The following is a 21,790-nucleotide window of genomic DNA, read 5'->3' on the forward strand; positions in this document are numbered from 1 at the left end:
CTTGTCAGGGGCGTGACCCTAATCAGCAGGATGGGGTCTTATCTTGTCAGGGACGTGACCCTAATCAGCAGGAGGGGGTCTTATCTTGTCAGGGACGTGACCCTAATCAGCAGGAGGGGGTCTTATCTTGTCAGGGACGTGACCCTAATCAGCAGGAGGGGGTCTTATCTTGTCAGGGACGTGACCCTAATCAGCAGGAGCGGGTCTTATCTTGTCAGGGACGTGACCCTAATCAGCAGGAGGGGGACTTATCTTGTCAGGGACATGACCCTAATCAGCAGGAGGGGGTCTTATCTTGTCAGGAACGTGACCCTAATCAGCAGGAGGGGGACTTATCTTGTCAGGGACATGACCCTAATCAGCAGGAGGGGGTCTTATCTTGTCAGTAACGTGACCCTAATCAGCAGGAGGGGGTCTTATCTTGTCAGGGACATGACCCTAATCAGCAGGAGGGGGTCTTATCTTGTCAGGGACGTGACCCTAATCAGCAGGAGGGGGTCTTATCTTGTCAGGGACGTAACCCTAATCAGCAGGAGGGGGTCTTATCTTGTCAGGGGCATGACCCTAATCAGCAGGATGGGGTCTTATCTTGTCAGGGACGTGACCCTAATCAGCAGGAGGGGGTCTTATCTTGTCAGGGACGTGACCCTAATCAGCAGGAGGGGGTCTTATCTTGTCAGTGACGTGACCCTAATCAGCAGGAGGGGGTCTTATCTTGTCAGGGACGTGACCCTAATCAGCAGGAGGGGGTCTTATCTTGTCAGGGACGTGACCCTAATCAGCAGGAGGGGGTCTTATCTTGTCAGGGAAGTGACCCTAATCAGCAGGAGGGGGTCTTATCTTGTCAGGGACGTGACCCTAATCAGCAGGAGGGGGTCTTATCTTGTCAGGGACATGACCCTAATCAGCAGGAGGGGGACATATCTTGTCAGGGACATGACCCTAATCAGCAGGAGGGGGTCTTATCTTGTCAGGAACGTGACCCTAATCAGCAGGAGGGGGTCTTATCTTGTCAGTGACGTGACCCTAATCAGCAGGAGGGGGTCTTATCTTGTCAGGGACGTGACCCTAATCAGCAGGAGGGGGTCTTATCTTGTCAGGGACGTGATCCTAATCAGCAGGAGGGGGTCTTATCTTGTCAGGGACGTGACCCTAATCAGCAGGAGGGGGTCTTATCTTGTCAGGGACGTGACCCTAATCAGCAGGAGGGGGTCTTATCTTGTCAGGGACGTGACCCTAATCAGCAGGAGGGGGTCTTATCTTGTCAGGGACGTGACCCTAATCAGCAGGAGGGGGTCTTATCTTGTCAGGGACGTGACCCTAATCACAGGTGAGTATCACAAATATGCACAGGTAAAATAAGTAATATTTTAAAAACAATGGTAGATTCTGTGGATTGTGATACAGAGATCAAAGGGGAAAGTCCAAACTGAAATATCAATCCAAAAGAGATAGTGTATAATATATCAATCCGAAAAAAAAGGAGAATCGCGTAGGCACTGGTGGTAAGCCTTACTCTATTTATCTTTTATTGTTGTACAATCTACACTATATTTGTTTCTGCTTTTTTAGGAAGAGATCGTTTTTGTACCAAAGCCTTTCATTAGACACCCTCCTTCACGATCTTTGTGAAATTTACTGCAATCAAAATCGTTTTTTTGGTGATATTTACATCTATCAAGTTAAATAGACTTTCTATTGATTTTTTGTTGCTAGCACTTATCTTCAACTGATTTTTTTGGCAATTTTTGTTTGTATGGATATAGACTTTTTCAACATATTATTTTTTGATATTTTTTTCTTCACCGTTTCACACACGCTAGCTTGCACTTAAAGAAGGAGTTTTTTTCCACACCTCCATTTTTTCACACCTTCTATTGATTCTCCTTTTTTTCGGATTGATATATTATACACTATCTCTTTTGGATTGATATTTCAGACACGCACCTGATATTTATATATTTTTTGATTCGCACCTGAAGTTTTAACACAGTTTTTTTCCATCACATCATTGTTTATACATTTTTTGACACCCATTGGATTCCACCACAGAATTTGTTTCTGCACTCATATCTTTTGGCAGTTCCAATCACCTTTAATATTTCAGTTTGGACTTTCCCCTTTGATCTCTGTATCACAATCCAGAGAATCTACCATTGTTTTTAAAATATTACTTATTTTACCTGTGCATATTTGTGATACTCACCTGTGATTTTTAATATTTTTAACTTTATTGTGAAAACCATCATGGATCCATGAAATATTGGTTTATATTGTTTTATATTGTTTTATTGTATGAATAAATTGATCTTATATTACCTCCCGATTGTTGCAAATACCTGCCTCCGTTGGTTGGCGCCTGGGCTTATCCATAATTCTGTTTGTTCACTGGGTGCATGCTAGGTGCACCTCTCCTGGGCTATAGGTATATAGTAGGCGCTTATACCACCCTCCAATCACGTGACCCTAATCAGCAGGAGGGGGTCTTATCTTGTCAGGGACGTGACCCTAATCAGCAGGAGGGGGTCTTATCTTGTCAAGGATGTGACCCTAATCAGCAGGAGGGGGTCTTATCTTGTCAGGGATGCACGTGACCCTAATCAGCATAGGGGGTCTTATCTTGTCAGGGACGTGACCCTAATCAGCAGGAGGGGGTCTTATCTTGTCAGGGATGCACGTGACCCTAATTAGCAGGAGGGGGTCTTATCTTGTCAGGGACGTGACCCTAATCAGCAGGAGGGGGTCTTATCTTGTCAGGGACATGACCCTAATCAGCAGGAGGGGGACATATCTTGTCAGGGACATGACCCTAATCAGCAGGAGGGGGTCTTATCTTGTCAGGAACGTGACCCTAATCAGCAGGAGGGGGTCTTATCTTGTCAGGGACGTGACCCTAATCAGCAGGAGGGGGTCTTATCTTGTCAGGGACGTGACCCTAATCAGCAGGAGGGGGTCTTATCTTGTCAGGGACGTGATCCTAATCAGCAGGAGGGGGTCTTATCTTGTCAGGGACGTGACCCTAATCAGCAGGAGGGGGTCTTATCTTGTCAGGGACGTGACCCTAATCAGCAGGAGGGGGTCTTATCTTGTCAGGGACGTGACCCTAATCAGCAGGAGGGGTCTTATCTCGTCAGGGACGTAACCTTAATCAGCAGGAGGGGGTCTTATCTTGTCAGGGGCATGACCCTAATCAGCAGGAGGGGGTCTTATCTTGTCAGGGACGTGACCCTAATCAGCAGGAGGGGGTCTTATCTTGTCAGGAACGTGACCCTAATCAGCAGGAGGGGGTCTTATCTTGTCAGGGACGTGACCCTAATCAGCAGGAGGGGGTCTTATCTTGTCAGGGACGTGACCCTAATCAGCAGGAGGGGGTCTTATCTTGTCAGGGACGTGACCCTAATCAGCAGGAGGGGGTCTTATCTTGTCAGGGACGTGACCCTAATCAGCAGGAGGGGGTCTTATCTTATCAGGAACGTGACCCTAATCAGCAGGAGGGGGTCTTATCTTGTCAGGGACATGACCCTAATCAGTAGGATGGGGTCTTATCTTGTCAAGAACGTGACCCTAATCAGCAGGAGGGGGTCTTATCTTGTCAGGGGCATGACCCTAATCAGCAGGAGGGGGTCTTATCTTGTCAGGAACGTGACCCTAATCAGCAGGAGGGGGTCTTATCTTGTCAGGGACGTGACCCTAATCAGCAGGAGGGGGTCTTATCTTGTCAGGGACATGACCCTAATCAGTAGGATGGGGTCTTATCTTGTCAGGGACGGAAGCAAGGAAGGCAGACAGGGTAAATTTACCAACAACATTAATTCACTGCACTCACACTGACAAGTCCTCACCTCGCTTCCTGTGACGGTTGCTGACAGGCTGTAAATAACGCACAGGAGAGGGGAAAACTGTGTGATGCTGTGTCACCAGCAGGTATCGACTAATTATATATAATGTGTCACTATCAGACCCGTGTCACTGTATAGTTTGCTAAACCTAACCAGGCTGTCAGATGCTCTCACTGAAAGCTCTGAGGGCAGCCAGCCTATGTAGAGGGTGGGAGGGGAGGGAACTTACCTTTGTCTGGGAGCTGCAGACTGAAGTTAGCCTCTGATGCGCAGAGCTAAAGGTGCAGGTGCACACTTAGGATGATGCTGTCCGGACCGGGATCAGGCAGTCTCTGAGCCTCTGACAGAACTCTGTCAGCAGAGTCAGTCACACTGACAGTGTCTACAGGTGTGGGAAAAAGGAAATAACTTCCCCCTGCATGAACTGCTTGTCTGCCTCCCAATTCAGTTAGCGCGTACTTGCTCTGCACTGCAGCCAAAGTCAAGTGACAGTATTTCCTCCTCGCCTCGATCTCTAACTGGCACTGCCTCTAATATTAGCGCTCTTGCAGCGCAACACTTATAATTTAAAAAAAATAATGAAATTAAGATTTTTTTTAAAAAAAGCTCCCGACTGCTCCCGCGAACCCCACATTAGGGTTGCGCAAACCCATATGGGGTCGCGGCCCACAGTTTAAGAAGGGCTGCCCTAGACAGCAAACCATCCGCTTATAATTTGTTTATATGATGCCTACATTGAAAGTATGCAAATCTGTGGGTGTCAGGTAGGCCATAGGAGTGTTTAAGTTCTTGGAAAGTTGTAATTTCTAAGGTCAATGGATTAAAAAGTTGTTTAAGTGACGTAAGTTGTCCCGATTGCCATAACTGGAATGCTTCCGTAGTGTATCCCGGTAGAAATTTTAAACTACCTTGAATTGGTAAGCATTTACTAGCTGTTTTTTTCACACACCCACCCCCCATAATCTGCATAGCTTGGCCCAAGCTCTCAGCGGATCTTTATATAAAATGTGGTGTTGTATGTAGGGTGGTAAAGAAGTAATGTCTGCATGGGGGAGGAAAGCTAAATGTATTGGTTTGATGATGCCAGCCTCTACCTCGGTGATAGTGAAATGACCAATTTCAACCAAGCAATCCAATGTTAGTTTTGTTAATGTGGCCCAGTTGTACCATGAGATGTTAGGGAGGTGAAGCCCACCTTTACATAATGGCATTGCTAAATAGGTTTTTCCTATCCTATGTTTTTTTCCTCTCCATATGAATTGCCCTAAAGCAGAATTAGTATCCTGTTGGGTGAGGATTGGCAACATCTGCAGAGGGTAAAGGAGTTTAGGTAACGCAACCATCTTAAAAAGATCAATTCTACCTGAAACAGAAAGGGGTAGCTTAGCCCAGCCTGAAAGTAGAAGTTTTCTGTAATCTGTTAATATTTTAGTTAGTAATTTATAATCCCCGTTTAGTAACGAGATTGGACAATAGGACGATGTGTGGCTAGGGTCTCTTTTAAGCAAGAGACAAATATTGGCTTCTGTGAATCTACTGTCTATCTGGGTGGATCCCTCCAAATAGGTTGTGTACAAGGAAGACAGGGTAGGAGCTATATCCTTCCCTAGGAGTATATAAAATTCTGAAGGCAGGCCATTGGGACGTGCGGCTTTCCCTAACTTGGTTTTCCGTATAGCCTTGATTACTTCTTGTGGGTGTATATGTGCATTGAGAAGGGTTTTTTTTGTTCATCTGTTAGAGTGGGAAGACGTACTGTGTTCCAAAATTGTGGTTTTGCTTCCAAATGAATGTTCTGACTGGTGTATAAGGAAGTGTAATATTTAACAAATTCCGCCATGATCTCCTTATTATCCGAAGTTAAGTGAGATTGAGAATTAATGGCTAATATGTGAGATTTAGGATTGTGTAATTTCACTAGATTCGCCAACAACTTGCCTAATTTGTTTCCGTGTCTGTAGTAGCGACCCTGCCTATGAATGTTGAATGTGTTATTTTGTTGGGCTAGGAATGTGTCTCTAGTTTGCTTGAGGTCATAGTATTGTTGTTTGGAGATAGGTGTTGGATCTGAGAGATATTTGTTATATGCCTCTGTGAGGTTTGAAAGAAATGTTTTATCCACCTTCCTAATGTTTTTATTGTGGTGTGCTGTAAAGGACGTTATATAACATCTCATCACTGCCTTAGAGGTATGCCAATACAGTTTGGGGTCATGTTTGTGTTGGTCATTATCAGATGCATAATGTGTCCAGGATGTCTTGAAATGTTTTGGTGAAAGTTTATGTTATTATATTAGAAAGATTACTCTTTTCTGGAGGTTTAATGGGCATTGGTTGAAGTATGAAATGAATTGGGGCATGATCTGAAATCGTAATTTGTCCTATAGTTGTGCAATAAATCTGAGGTGTTATTACGGAGGAAGTAAGGAAATAGTAAATTCTTGACAAAGTATTATGTGATTTAGATAGGCAAGTATATTCCATCTCCACTGGGTTTTGTGCCTTCCACACATCTTCTAAGTCTAAAGTTTCTTTAACCCCTTAAAGGAACACTGAACCCAAATGTTTTCTTTCATGATTCAGATAGAGCATGAAATTTTAAGAAACTTTCTAATTTACTCCTATTATAAATGTTTCTTCGTTCTCTTGCTATCTTTATTAAAAAAGCAGGAATGTGATGCATAGGAGCCGGCCCATTTTTGGTTGAGAACCTGGGTTATGCTTGCTTATTGGTGGGTAGATGTAAGCCTCCTATAAGCTAAGATTTACATTCCTGCTTTTAAAATAAAGATAGCAAGAGAAGAACAATTGCTAATAGGAGTAAATTAGAAAGTTGCTTAAACTTTCATGCTCTATTGAATCATGAAAAAAAAAAATATATGGGTACAGTGTCCCTTTAAGGATCAGACCATTTTTCAATTTTCTGACCGTTTGGGACCAGGGCTATTTTTACATTTCTGCGGTGTTTGTGTTTAGCTGTAATTTTCCTCTTAATCATTTACTGTACCCACACATATTATATACCGTTTTTCTTTCCATTAAATGGACTTTCTAAAGGGGGGCGGAGCCGACAGCCGCGGAAACAAGACATGCACTATGAGAGCTCCTGCCTTTATTTACCTTTTTTGGGGACTAATATTCAGAATCTAAAGATACTTGAGACCCATCTATAAGATATGTATGGTAACATCAGCTACTAATACCAGATTAGAGTCTGGAACATGCAATATGCCTGCATTCTGATCTGAGCTCTTTAGATATACCACGCGGCTATTCTTGAGGCCTAGATTGCCGAATCTACCCACGCCAGCATAGAAGCAAAGGCCACTTGAGACATAGCTGATCCGGCATATAACATTTCAAGTATCAATATGGAAGCTGCTGCCAAAGTGTGGCATACTCTCTTTTCCAATCTAGAGAAATCGCTCCAACGAGAGTTGAATTCCCTACCTTAGATCACCCGCACTGACCACGCCATAATGTCGGAGGTAACAAAAGGTAGAAGGCCTATGATCTGCACTAACCTTAAGCAGCAGTCTCTGGACTATACACCTAACGCAGAAAACCAAGTGGATCTATCACTAGAACTTAATACAATGGAGAATACTATTCTTTCTCCACTTGCCTGCTTGCAGAGAGAAGGAGCTGAAACCCAGAAGCGGGACTATCCTCCTTTATGGGACCACTGGCTGAGCCTGGTGAAGGTGGATGGAGAAGCAACAGACAACTGGGCAGACACCTGTGACAAGATATGGGAGGGCGATAGATATACACTGCCCGCTAGATCGTTACAGAAGCGGATGACAGCCGGCCCGTTTGGAGAGTTGAATGGTCAGATTGCTTCTGAGACCGTCTTAGAAGTATACTGGGTATGTCACATAGAGTCATTTGTTGCCGTGAGTCTAGGAGCTCATACAGAGGTCGCAATGCAATATGGGGGTATTTTTTAGCTCTGGTTATAGTACCTGAAGCAGCAAGACGTGCTACACCTGGTATTCTGCTGGAGATCTCCTCTAAAACAGCACTGGTGTGGGGTAGGATATTAGACCCCATGTGAAAGTGACTGCATCAATCTATTAGAGCCCACACTGGATATTTATTTTCTCTACTTAAGGGACCTATCTATGAAGACCATTAGGTCTGAAGTCTTGGACCTTTGAATATATGTGAGAACGTTGGTTAAACTGATAGTTGCATCTCACTTAAAGTTTAGTTTTATTAATTAATTTTGATCATTGTATAATAAGTTCATCATGCACACGTAGACTACTACGTTATTCTTTCAACAGTAGTACATAAATATTAATCCTAAAAGGGATGCTATATATATCCTCCTAAGTATGACCGGTTATAGTTTATAGTTGGTTTACTATTTGTTTGGAATTGATTAAGACTCTCACTTTTAGCTAAGTTCCATAATTAAGTGGGTTATATCTGTCCCTAATTTCAAATTGTTTGTAGTTGTATGGACTGATACTTGCTTTTTAATATATTTTTTAATCTGTACTACAGAATCATGATTTCTAGAAATGTATTACTATTTTATGCCTTGTATGCAAATCATAGATAGACTGATATATTTGACTTGATGTTTCTCTTGATGATTCTCTAAGAAGCTACTGGGTCAGGAATATAATATAATTATTACATGCTGTACAATTGAACCACTGCTAATACATCTTACGTTGAGGTGCACCCATGCTAATATATCTCCCTTTATTTGCTACATGACTTCAAGTTGGAAGTAACCTTGCCATGTTGTCAGCGGCCGAGATAGCATGGCTAATACTATTAAGGGGGGGGGGGGGGATACTATATTTACTATATTCTGGGAAGATAAAATACCAAATCCCTCTAGCCCTATATATATATATATATATATATATATATATATATATATATATATATATATATATACACATATATACTACTTTCTGCTTTGAAACTATCGGGTGGTGGCTATCTCCTGTCTCATATTTATATAGACGTACCCCATAGCCAAAATACATCATGTCATAACATATGCATCTATATAGATATATCTATACTAAGTGTTAGCCCACTAAGCATATTGATTAGCTCCCACCTAGATCTAATTTTATTATTATTCTCTCATTATTAGCCGGACACCGAGCCCCACTGAATAGAGATTGTCACATTCAGTTATTGTGGTTCCTTTTCTCCCTTTTGAGTTATATTATAGTTAATTAGCACTCTTCAGCTTCATTTACTTGATACATATACCATTTATCACTCTTATTACATGATTGAGTCAGCGTCTTACTGTCCTCTAAATAGTTAATGTAATTGGCTGCCTCCATACATAATATGCAGGGATTTCCCTCTAAAGTTGTTATTTTATTCTATGGACTGTTTCTGTCACGGGATATGTTCTTATAACCAATCTTGATATCTATGTATATTGCCATGCTATATCGAGACACATATGACATTGGTGCCACATCTGTTATTAGCCTTTAGGGAAAAATAGTGTGCACTTAATTGACAGGGTACTTTAACATGATACGAATGACAGAGTGTCATAACATATTCCCTAACTTGGATTCATTACTACTTAATGGGTAAAATTACCTATATTGTAACCTGACATTAGGGCCTCTAGTTATCAAAGTCTGACAGTGCGCATCAGGTCCGCCAGACTTAGCTTAATACGGCGAGCAATACGCGGCAGACTCGCGGCCAATAGGCCGCCAGCAGGGGGGTGTCAATCAACCCGATCGTACTAGATCGGGTTGATTTGCAGCGATGTCTGTCCGCCTGCTCAGAGCAGGCGGACAGGTTATGGAGCAGTGGTCTTTGTGACCGCTGCTTCATAACTGCTGTTTCTGGCGAGTCTGCAGGCTCGCCAGAAACACGGGGCATCAAGCTCCATACGGAGCTTGATAAATATGCCCCTAGGAGAGGAAACATCTATACATAATCTATTCTTCCATTCAAATTATATCTGTACATGATGCATCCTTCGATTAAAAATATGTATCTAGATAGAGGAGGTTATGAATTTACGCTGTTTATATGCAACCCAATATGTCTGTTGCAGGTTATAAGCCAGAGATGTGAACTTTGTGTCTTCTATCATTGGGTATAGAGCCTGTGTCCCTATGACAGAGCTATAATATACAAGATGGCTTCAATTATCAGTTATTTTTTACAACCTTAATTTCAGTGTTTAATTATTCTAGTAACATCCCCATGACAGATATAGCCTGAGGAATTATTTTATGGCCTAGGAGTAGTCAGATGTAGTACGCAGCTTAGGGATATATGAATGTTTACCTATTACCAAGATCTATGAGTAGGCCCTACCGCTTTAAATATTTTCGTCATTAAGCTGAAAAATTATCTATCCCTAACTATAGTCTGTTTAACATAAGGAAATGGGCCCATAGACTGACAATTAGACTTGTGCGCGGTGGAAAAATTTGGTTCGAAACGATTCGGATGTTTTAGAATTTCGTTTTCGGATTGGTTCGAATTCGGATACATTCGAATGCATTCTGTCACAGATATTGGGCTGCAGGGATTGATCCCTTACCCCCCTATGACCTCACCCCTGCTGTCTCTCAGCGGTTTTGGGCTCCTCAGAGCAATCACGATTCCCCAGACCTTCTTTGCAATGAAATGGGGGATTGGTAGGAGTTAGTAAATGATAGATATTGTACCTATTATATAAATCAAAAAAGGGTATGTAATATACCAGTACTTTGTAGTCACTTATAACAGTTAAGATACGTATCTATTGTGGATTCTTAGAGAACAGAGCTAAACAACTAGGAATACTAATTGTACAAAGAGATACATTTAGGATTGATAGAAAAGAATACCACAGAAGTAATAAATTCTCTAACTCCAATTATTCTTGTAGATGTAGGATTACTCTATCTATTAAAATGTTCCATATCATTCATACTTTAAATCTTTATTGTTACAACTAGGAACAAACATTCACACAGTAGTAGCCTAAAAGAGTTAAAAACACTTAAACCCAGTTAAATAGGATTAATATGATAAGCAATAATGTGTATATTTATCCTGATGCCCACAACAAAATAATGTAAGATAAGCTAAGCCCTTACAATCCGAGGGCTGAATTACTTTTAAGTTTTATATATTAAGGTAAATAGTAGGCACCAGGAATCAACAAACATACGTAAAGACAATGGTTCTTTTTTAACTTGGGTAAGCTGTTAAAAAGCGACAGACAGGAGAGAACTAGCTTCTCCTGCTGGACCCCTGACGCGCGTTTCACAGAACGCTTCCTCAGAGGGGGTCCCCAGACCTTCTGTTCCCATTGTTTTGTGTATTACATGTCATCTTGGAAGAGCTGGCTGCTGACTGTCACTTTCCCCTTCGGCCGGCTGGGCCCCTGGAACTACCGGTCGGCCGCATCATCCAGGATTACCGGTACCCTTTGACCCTGGTCGCTCCAGTGGCCCTTTGTCCCAGAGCTCCGCTCTTCTGGGGTTTGCTGCCTCTCAGGGTGGGCCAGAGGTGGGGTGATTGCATGAAGGGAGCTCCCTTGGGAACCAGGGTTTCGGTTTCCCCTATAACCCCTATTCTCCCTGGACTTCCAGGTGGACATTTAAACCAGCATAACTCCAGTCCCCAGCCACGGATCACGTCGCTTTTTGGACTGTAGATTCTGGGGACCGAGAGCTTTAAAATGACACCCCGGGATTACCCCAAAAACCGGCACTCCTGGGTACTGGGAATCTGTAGGACCAGGGCTGCTATGGCCAGCGCCAGCCTGTCTGGAGGGGCAGGAATGGCGGGAAAACTGTGGCATTGTCTCATGTCTTATCAAGATGAGTTGTATGTATAAAAGATGTGAGTTTGTCCCAATAAAGCAGTTCCTGTTTCACCTGAATGCTAGTATGTCTAGTTATTTGGGTGGTCTCCAGCTAAAATCACTTTCCTGGGCTACATAGCAGCCTGTTCCAGGCAGAAGAAGGACCCTCTGGCCGAGCTACCTAGTCTGGGTAGCGGAGTATGCCACAGGGTGGGACCCTGAGTACTGGTGCTGTCGGGCATCAGGTGTGGCTACAGGCTGTGGTCACTTGCCAGCTACATAGCTGCAGTCGGCAGGGAGGAAGCAGGACCCGTTTGGCAGAGCTACCCAGTCGGGGTAGCCAGGAATCTGTCACACATTTTTTCGAATTCATTCGGATTCAAATAAATTTGGATGTATTCGGTCCGAATTCGATTAGTAAATTCGGAAGTTCGGTATGTGTTAGGTGGGATGTGCTGTGTATTAGACTAGTATTATGTACTGTAATATTAGGTGTAACCCATAGCAGAGTGATATAACCTAATATACTGTACAATACTAGTGTAATTGTGATTAGTCCATGGCCATCCAAATGTAACAAATAAATCCGAACTAATTCGGATTTATTTGTTAGTTTCGGTGCTACATTAATTCGGAAATTCAAATCGTTCCGAATCTCCAAATTAGACAAATTCGTCTGAATTTCGATACGGAACGAAACGAAACGCACATGTCTACTGACAATTAATACAAATAATTTCCCTGCTTTGCTCACATTACAGTTACTCCCCCCCACCAATCAAGTTTACTCAACAAACACAGGAAAATATATCTATAGACCTATCCCAAATTTTGACATATATTTCATCACAAGTTGTATTACAATTAATGAGGACCCTCTAGCGCTTTGTTTGTTTTTCTGTACATCTTTAGTTTGGGTCCATAATACTCACACTTCAGAACTTGGTATGTATACAGTACTTATATATATATTTCTATTAAGGACACTTAAAGGGTCACTGTAAGTAAATATTTTCTATGCCTGTTACTAACTAACTACCCCAAATACGCTTTTTATCAATAGCATTTCATTAACATATCTCTACCGTATATCAGAAATCTTGTCTGCAAATTTAATTGTTTTCCAAACCCACTCCATGGGTATCCTTTGCTCTGTACCAATCCGCTTACAATACCTAGGTTTCAAAATGGCGCTTTAAACACAAAGTTATTGGTTTAAGTATTTTGAACACGCAGTGCTGAAAATAGAGGGCAGGATAACGTGACATCATCGGCGAATAAAAGATATAACTTTTAGAATGTTATGAAACTTCGTTTTGGAGAAAATATAGGTCAGTAGGTTTTAATTAATGTTTATTAACTTTAATATGTTAGTTGTTTAGCTTAAAAATTATAACAGAAAGTAATCCTTTAAGTGGCCCTATATACTCAATATTTACTATAAACCCCTTTGCATATCTCTTTCTAATGCATATGTATGATAAAGCTCCAAGAGTGGCCATTGTTTTCCTTATAGGGATCCCTTTATTATTAACCATAACACTAGTAAATAGGGGTTACCTTTATTTTATTATAGCAAAAAATGGAGGTTGCTATATACAATGTTTATTGCATACAATTTTGCCTTCCCACTTTCCATAGAGTGACAGTTTGTAGAGATACTTCTAATAAATTATGTAGTTTAGTTTCAATTATATGTCAAGATACAGTTTAAGTTTGTTTACTTGTTATGATATGTATGATAGCGGTGGATGTTGGTAAGCTATATAGCAATATTAAAAGAAAGTTTGTAGGGTATAATTGTTACAAATTGTTCAGAACTGTAATTGCACCATGCATCTCCCTACATACTAAATTACCAACCCTACTAAAAACGATGACATTTTCGTGTTATTTTGGCTTTATATTAACAACTCCTCAAGCAATCGGCGTTGTCGAACTTCACTCCGCTGCCTGCTTTCTTTTCTCAAGTCCATGGCGGAGGCGATGCTACTATCCGTCACACTTGAAAGGCCGTGTTCCTGTTCCACGGCGTAGATTACGGTAAGATTTTACTTTATCATTGATGTACTGTAATGTGAATGTTTTCCTGAGAGGCTACCACACCTTACGGGTCTAACTATATGTCATAAGGGTCTCAGTGAGTCTCTGTTAGTATCTTGGATGTTAGATGTCCTTTTCTAGGACATTTGCGTTGGGGATTTTCTTCCCAATTAGCCGGTGGCTTCGGGCCTTGAGGACAGTTGTTGCCCTTCCAACATCTTCCCCTTTTTCTTTAGGGGATATTCTCCTTCCTATGGAGGTGGAGTCCTTTCTTGGGGCTTCTCCTGGTCGGGAAGTGGAGGGTGGAATTGGTTCCACCTGGGGTCTTGCTGACTCCAAGTCAGACTGTGGGACCTTGTTTTGATAGATCCTTAGGTCTATGGCCTTGTCTGTTTCCAGAGTCGGTGTCAAGTATCACCTTCCCACTTCAGTAACCTTGCCTTACACTGTGCCTTTAAGACCTGCACATTTTCTAATCCTCTCCCTATATAAGGCTCCTCCTTATTACAGCATATTGCTTAGTATTGTTCACCAGAGTGAACGCTGTTCATATCATCCTGTAGCCATTTCCTACTACCGCAGTCTATATCCTTTTATCTTGCATATTATGTGATGACCTAAAGCACTCTGAGTATTCTTACCTTGTTACCTTTGCCTGCAACGTTACCTGCTCTGCTAACTGGGACATTGTTTATTCCTGTGAGCCATCCGCTCTCCCTACCTTCCCTCTGCAGCTCTCACTATCCGGAACGCGGTGACGTCATCGCCGGCTGCGACTCTCTTCCTCTGGCACCCGGTCTGCAGCCCTGCTTGCTCCCTGGATTTAGCGTTTTCCACCTTACGCTCCTGCAGGGTAAGCCTGGTTCTCTGGATCTCCTCTGGGCCAGTATTACTATTTATACCGTAGCCACTCTCTCTCTCCCTCATACCATTTTATTTGAGATTTCACACTGCTTAAAGTTTTGCCTAAACTGTTGCTGGCATCTGACCTCTCTCTAAGGGCTACTTCCTGTGTTATGTATTTTTTACAAATATATTTGTACTTACCATGTTTTTGCTCATATTACTTGTTACCTCAGGATAGTAAGCAGTTACCCCTGCTGCTAATTTTTCTCACAGTGTTTTGCCAAACACATGTGGCAGCCATAGGGTGTAACTGCTAACTGCACCTGTATACTAAACATTGCATGGAGTGATTATTGTATTACATTGTTGCGCAGGTATTCCATATGTTCTTTCACTATCACATATGCAAAACAATCTATACTTTTATATGACTTCCTAGCAGTTGTGATCCTTAATCCTTCAACTTACATATATATATTTAGATCTAGTTTTCTATAACCTGACATAATACTAAGCCCTACAAATGGATCCAGCTGGGATGAACACTCATCTGCAGAACCTTACACAGAGGGTTGATTTGCTCACTGAAGCTCTAAATTCCCTAAAAGTCGAAAACGACACTTTGAAAGCATATATCAGGGATGTTGTGGATAAGAGGGTGCCCATATGTGAACCGCAGGTTAGCACCCCAGAGAAGTTTAGTGGTGACAGGTCTCAATATAGAGACTTTAAGAATGCCTGTCTCCTCTTATTCTCTCTGAAACCTCATACTTACCCAAATGACAGAGCAAGAGTACTCACAGTTATATCTTATCTAAGGGGTGAGCCACGTACCTGGGCTAACGCCTATTTTGAAAATAATGATGAGATACTAAATTCATTGGAGAATTTCTTTACTGCTATGGGACACCTGTATGAGGACCCATATAAGCAAATGACAGCAGAGAATGCAATGAGAAGCCTTAAACAAAAAAAGAGATTAGTTGAAGACTATATTACTGAGTTTAAAAGATGGGCCAAGGACACACAGTGGAACAATTTGTCACTACGAAACCAGTTTAGGTTGGGCCTCTCAGAAGGCATAAAGGATGAGCTCTCACGATCTGAGTTACCCCAGACTCTTGAGGAATTAATGACACTTAGCATCACCATTGATAGGCGTCTCAGGGAGAGACAACAGGAGCGCTCTTATCATGATAATTACCCCAAAAAACATGCAATTCCATCTGTCAGCAAGTCCACACCCGAACCTATGGATATAGGCTTCATTAAAGGCCCACTCACACCTGAGGAAAAGAACAGGAGAAGGTCTAACAACTTATGCTTGTACTGCGCTTCTGAGTCTCATACCGTTAGAGATTGTCCTTCCCTGCAGAAACAAAATAAGGGTAAGACTTCCATTCAACCTTTTTGTTGTACCACTCAGCATTTGCCTACTCCTTACTTACACCTTTCTCTTCTTTTGCAGTGGGATTCACACCGAGTCATGGCTTCCGCGATCATTGATTCGGGAGCCACAGCATCATATATTGATAGTGTGTTTACCCATATAAATAAAATACCTATAGTCAAAAAGAAGTTTCCTGTTTTATTAAGGGGAATTGATGGTAATCCTATCCCAAATGGTCCTGTGGAATATCAGACCATTCCTTTACTTGTCTCTTCCAATGATCACCATAGGGAATATATAACATTTGATATCATCCCTTCTCCTATCTCACCTATTGTTCTAGGTATAAACTGGCTCCATTCTCATAATCCCCAAATAGACTGGTCCAGTTTGACTCTTACTTTCAACTCAAACTTCTGTCTCTCTACCTGTTTTCCTGCTACTGTTTTACAGACATCTGAACTTCCTCACGTTCTCCAGCTTCCTGAGGTATACCAGGACTTTGCTGATGTCTTTAGTAAAGCAGAATCAGAAAATTTACCGCCTCATAGAAAGTATGATTGTCCGATAGAGATCATACCAGGATCTGAAATCCCTACAGGACATATCTACCCACTTTCCAATCCAGAACTCACACATTTAAAGTGTTACTTAGATGAAAACCTCAAAAAAGGTTTCATCCGTCCTTCTACTTCACCTGCTAGTGCAGGGATTTTTTTTGTAAAAAATAAGGATGGTTCACTTAGACCCATTGTCGATTATCGACAATTAAACAAGATCACTATTAAAAACCGTTACCCCTTACCTCTTATACCCGAGTTGATAGAGAGATTGGAGGGAGCAGTGTATTTTACCAAATTGGATTTAAGGGGTGCCTATAACCTCATTCGAATTAGAGCTGGGGATGAGTGGCTCACGGCATTCCGAACACGCTATGGTTTGTTCGAGTATGTCGTTATGCCTTTCGGGCTATGTAATGCGCCCGCAACCTTTCAGCACCTCATCAACGACATCTTTAGAGATATATTAGATGTTTTCGTCGTCATATATCTTGATGATATTTTAATTTACTCCAAGACATACGAACAACACATATCACATGTCAGACAAGTACTAGCTAGACTTAGGGGAAACCACCTATATGCCAAGGCTGAAAAATGTCTCTTTAATACTCAGCGTATATCCTTCTTGGGTTACGAGATTTCCCCCACTGGTATTTCTATGGAGGACAAAAAGGTTGAAGCAGTCTTGAATTGGCCCATACCCAAAACTGTACGTCAGGTCCAATCCTTTCTCGGTTTTGCGAATTTTTACCGCAAATTTATTAAAAACTTCTCCAAGATAGCTCAACCCCTCACTTCCCTCACTAAAGGTAACACACCTTTTAAGTGGACTCATGATGCCCAATCTGCCTTTGACTTGTTCAAACAAATGTTCACATCTGCTCCGATACTCCGTTTTCCTGACTCTGATTTGCAGTTTGTTTTGGAGGTTGATGCTTCAAATCATGCTATCGGTGCAGTCCTCTCACAAAGAGAGAATTTAACAAAACCACTCCATCCTGTCGCCTTTTACTCAAGGACTCTAAATTCTGCTGAACAAAATTACCCTATAGGCGACAAAGAACTCTTAGCCATCAAACTTTCTTTAGAACATTGGCGACACCTCCTCGAAGGAACTTCGATACCAACTCTCATATACACGGATCATAGAAATCTCCAGTATTTGAAATCTACTAGAACGTTGTCAGCTAGACAGGTTCGCTGGAATCTTTTTTTTTCTCGCTTTAATTTCCTGATCACTTATCGTTCTGCAGGTAAGAACCAAAAGGCTGACGCGCTCTCAAGAATCAGTAACCAATCCACATCTCCACAAACAGTTCGCTCAGTGATACCAGAAGAGAATTTCATTTCTTTCGCAGCTGATATCTCTCCCATTCTAAAAAGGGAACAAACTAAAGATCTAACCAAACCAACAGAACTTCTCCAAATCAACGCACATGGGTTATATACTCATGAAAGTAAAGTATACGTTCCACCTACTCTCAGACCCTCATTTCTCCGTTCTGTTCATGACTCTCTTCTAGCTGGCCATTCAGGTCTTCATAAGACTCAAGAACTGGCAAAAAGAAACCACTGGTGGCCAACTATTTCATCTGATGTTAAGAACTATGTGTACTCCTGTCCTACCTGTACCATTTCCAAAAAAGATAAACAAGCCCCTTATGGTCTCCTACTACCTTTACCGACACCAAAGAAGCCTTGGTCTGAGATTGCTTTAGATTTCATCGTGGATCTCCCCCTATCTTCTAAGAACAATACTATTTTGGTTGTTGTAGACCTCTTCACAAAGATGTGTCATTTCATCCCCTACACCAAACTCCCTACTGCATTGGAAACCGTACAGCTACTTATCAAAAACGTTATTAAATTGCATGGTTTACCCATCTCTATACTAAGTGATAGAGGGACCCAATTCTCTAGTAAACTTTGGTACCAATTTTGCAAAACTTTTTCTGTTGAAAGGAAATTGACGACTGCCTACCACCCTCAATGTAACGGCCAGACCGAGAGATGCAATCAATGGCTGGAGCAATTTCTAAGACTGTACTGCTCCACCGATCAAAATTCTTGGTCTAACTACCTCCCCTATGCTGAATTCTGCTACAACAACACCATGCATTCCACTACTGGAATTACTCAATTTTTTGCCAATTATGGATTCCATCCAGTTTTTCATCTCTTTGAACCCGCCAACATTTCTTCGCCCAGTATTTCTGAGTTATCTAACAGCATCTCTTCTAATTTCCAGAGCATTGAATCCGCTATTAACACCGCAAAAGATGCACAAAAAAGGTATTACGACAGGCGTAGACGTCCTCCACCCGACTATAATGTTGGGGATCTTGTTTGGCTCTCCACCAAACATTTACGGCTCAATACTCCATCTAAGAAACTGTCTCCTCTCTTTGTTGGTCCATACCCAGTATCTCGTATCATCAACGCAAACGCCGTTCGTCTCAAACTACCCGACTCCCTCAGGATACACCCTACATTCCACGTCTCACTCATTAAACCTTACCGGGATCTTAGAGATTCCGCAACTTCCATAACTGCAACTCCTGTCTCCATTGATCCTGCCTTGGAGTATGAGGTACGTTCTATACTGGACTCACGTTTCCGCAGAGGTAAATTGGAGTATCTCATTCACTGGAAGGGTTACTCTCACGATGAGGACTCCTGGGAGCCGGCTACCAACATTTCTGCTCCACGTTTGCTCTCTATATTCCACCAGCGTCATCCGGATCGTTCGAAGCCCTGAGCCCCGGAGTGGCTCCTTGACGGGGGATTCTGTCAAGTATCACCTTCCCACTTCAGTAACCTTGCCTTACACTGTGCCTTTAAGACCTGCACATTTTCTAATCCTCTCCCTATATAAGGCTCCTCTTTATTACAGCATATTGCTTAGCATTGCAGTTACCTATCTGACTGATTCCTGAGCCTATGCACCAGAGTGAACGCTGTTCATATCATCCTGTAGCCATTTCCTACTACCGCAGTCTATATCCTTTTATCTTGCATATTATGTGATGACCTAAAGCACTCTGAGTATTCTTACCTTGTTACCTTTGCCTGCAACGTTACCTGCTCTGCTAACTGGGACATTGTTTATTCCTGTGAGCCATCCGCTCTCCCTACCTTCCCTCTGCAGCTCTCACTATCCGGAACGCGGTGACGTCATCGCCGGCTGCGACTCTCTTCCTCTGGCACCCGGTCTGCAGCCCTGCTTGCTCCCTGGATTTAGCGTTTTCCACCTTACGCTCCTGCAGGGTAAGCCTGGTTCTCTGGATCTCCTCTGGGCCAGTATTACTATTTATACCGTAGCCACTCTCTCTCTCCCTCATACCATTTTATTTGAGATTTCACACTGCTTAAAGTTTTGCCTAAACTGTTGCTGGCATCTGACCTCTCTCTAAGGGCTACTTCCTGTGTTATGTATTTTTTACAAATATATTTGTACTTACCATGTTTTTGCTCATATTACTTGTTACCTCAGGATAGTAAGCAGTTACCCCTGCTGCTAATTTTTCTCACAGTGTTTTGCCAAACACATGTGGCAGCCATAGGATGTAACTGCTAACTGCACCTGTATACTAAACATTGCATGGAGTGATTATTGTATTACATTGTTGCGCAGGTATTCCATATGTTCTTTCACTATCACATATGCAAAACAATCTATACTTTTATATGACTTCCTAGCAGTTGTGATCCTTAATCCTTCAACTTACATATATATATTTAGATCTAGTTTTCTATAACCTGACAGTCGGGTTTTACTTGTATTCTAGGGGGATGGCTGTACCATCTTTACGCTCATTCCTGTACCAGTTTCGGGATTCTTTTTTTCCCCGGTATTGGATCCCTGTGGCTGGGTTGGTCCAGCTGGGTAGGGGTCTGCAGGTCAGGATGTCTGAGCGGTCTAAGGGTCGCAGTCTCCTCTGGATGTGTGATCTTGTTGGGTCTATCCTGATAGCTCAGTCTGCTAGGCCTCTTTAGTTACGTTCCATGCTTGCAGGATGTTGGGGGAGACGTCTTTTCTGTCTCCGTGCCCGGTATTATCCCGGGTTTCGTTTGGATAGGCGTGGCCTCCTTCCCTGTTTGGGTCCATTTGAGTCTCTGTGAGCTGGGCCCACTCTTGGAGGTGTTTTTTTTTATTAAGGGACCTTTCAGTTTCCTCTGTATTATCTTTCAAGGTGTTTACATACATATATTTTTTGTTGTCATATGCTCACTAAAGCATTGGATACACAGTATACTACAGGTAATACTAGCGCCTAGATTTAGAGTTCTGCGTTAGCCATCAAAACCAGCGTTAGGGGCTCCTAATGCTGGTTTTGGCCGCCCGCTGGTATTTAGAGTCAGTCAGGAAAGGGTCTAACGCTCACTTTGCAGCCGCGACTTTTCCATACCGCAGATCCCCCTACGCCAATTGCGTATCCTATCTTTTCAATGGGATCTTTCTAATGCCGGTATTTAGAGTCTTGGCTGAAGTGAGCGTTAGAAATCTAACGATAAGACTCCAGCCGCAGAGAAAAGCCAGGAGTTAAGAGCTTTCTGGGCTAATGCCGGTTCATAAAGCTCTTAACTACTGTGCTCTAAAGTACACTAACACCCATAAACTACCTATGCACCCCTAAACCGAGGCCCCCCCACATCGCCGCCACTCTATTAAATTTTTTTAACCCCTAATCTGCCGACCGCACACCGCCGCCACCTACGTTATCCCTATGTACCCCATATCTGCTGCCCCTAACACCGCCGACCCCTATATTATATTTATTAACCCCTAATCTGCCGCCCCCAACGTCGCCGCCACCTACCTACAATTATTAACCCCTAATCTGCCGACCGGACCTCACCACTACTATAATAAAGTTATTAACCCCTAATCCGCTTCACTCCCGCCTCAATAACCCTATAATAAATAGTATTAACCCCTAATCTGCCCTCCCTAACATCGCTGACACCTAACTTCAAGTATTAACCCCTAATCTGCCGACCGGACCTCACCGCTACTCTAATAAATTTATTAACCCCTAAAGCTAAGTCTAACCCTAACCCTAACACCCCCCTAAGTTAAATATAATTTTTATCTAACGAAATAAATTAACTCTTATTAAATAAATTATTCCTATTTAAAGCTAAATACTTACCTGTAAAATAATATAGCTACAATATAAATAATTATTATATTGCAGCTATTTTAGGATTAATATTTATTTTACAGGTAACTTTGTATTTATTTTAACCAGGTACAATAGCTATTAAATAGTTAATAACTATTTAATAAATAGCTACCT

The sequence above is a fragment of the Bombina bombina genome, chromosome 7 (genome assembly GCF_027579735.1).
Source record: "Bombina bombina isolate aBomBom1 chromosome 7, aBomBom1.pri, whole genome shotgun sequence".
NCBI lineage: Eukaryota > Metazoa > Chordata > Amphibia > Anura > Bombinatoridae > Bombina > Bombina bombina.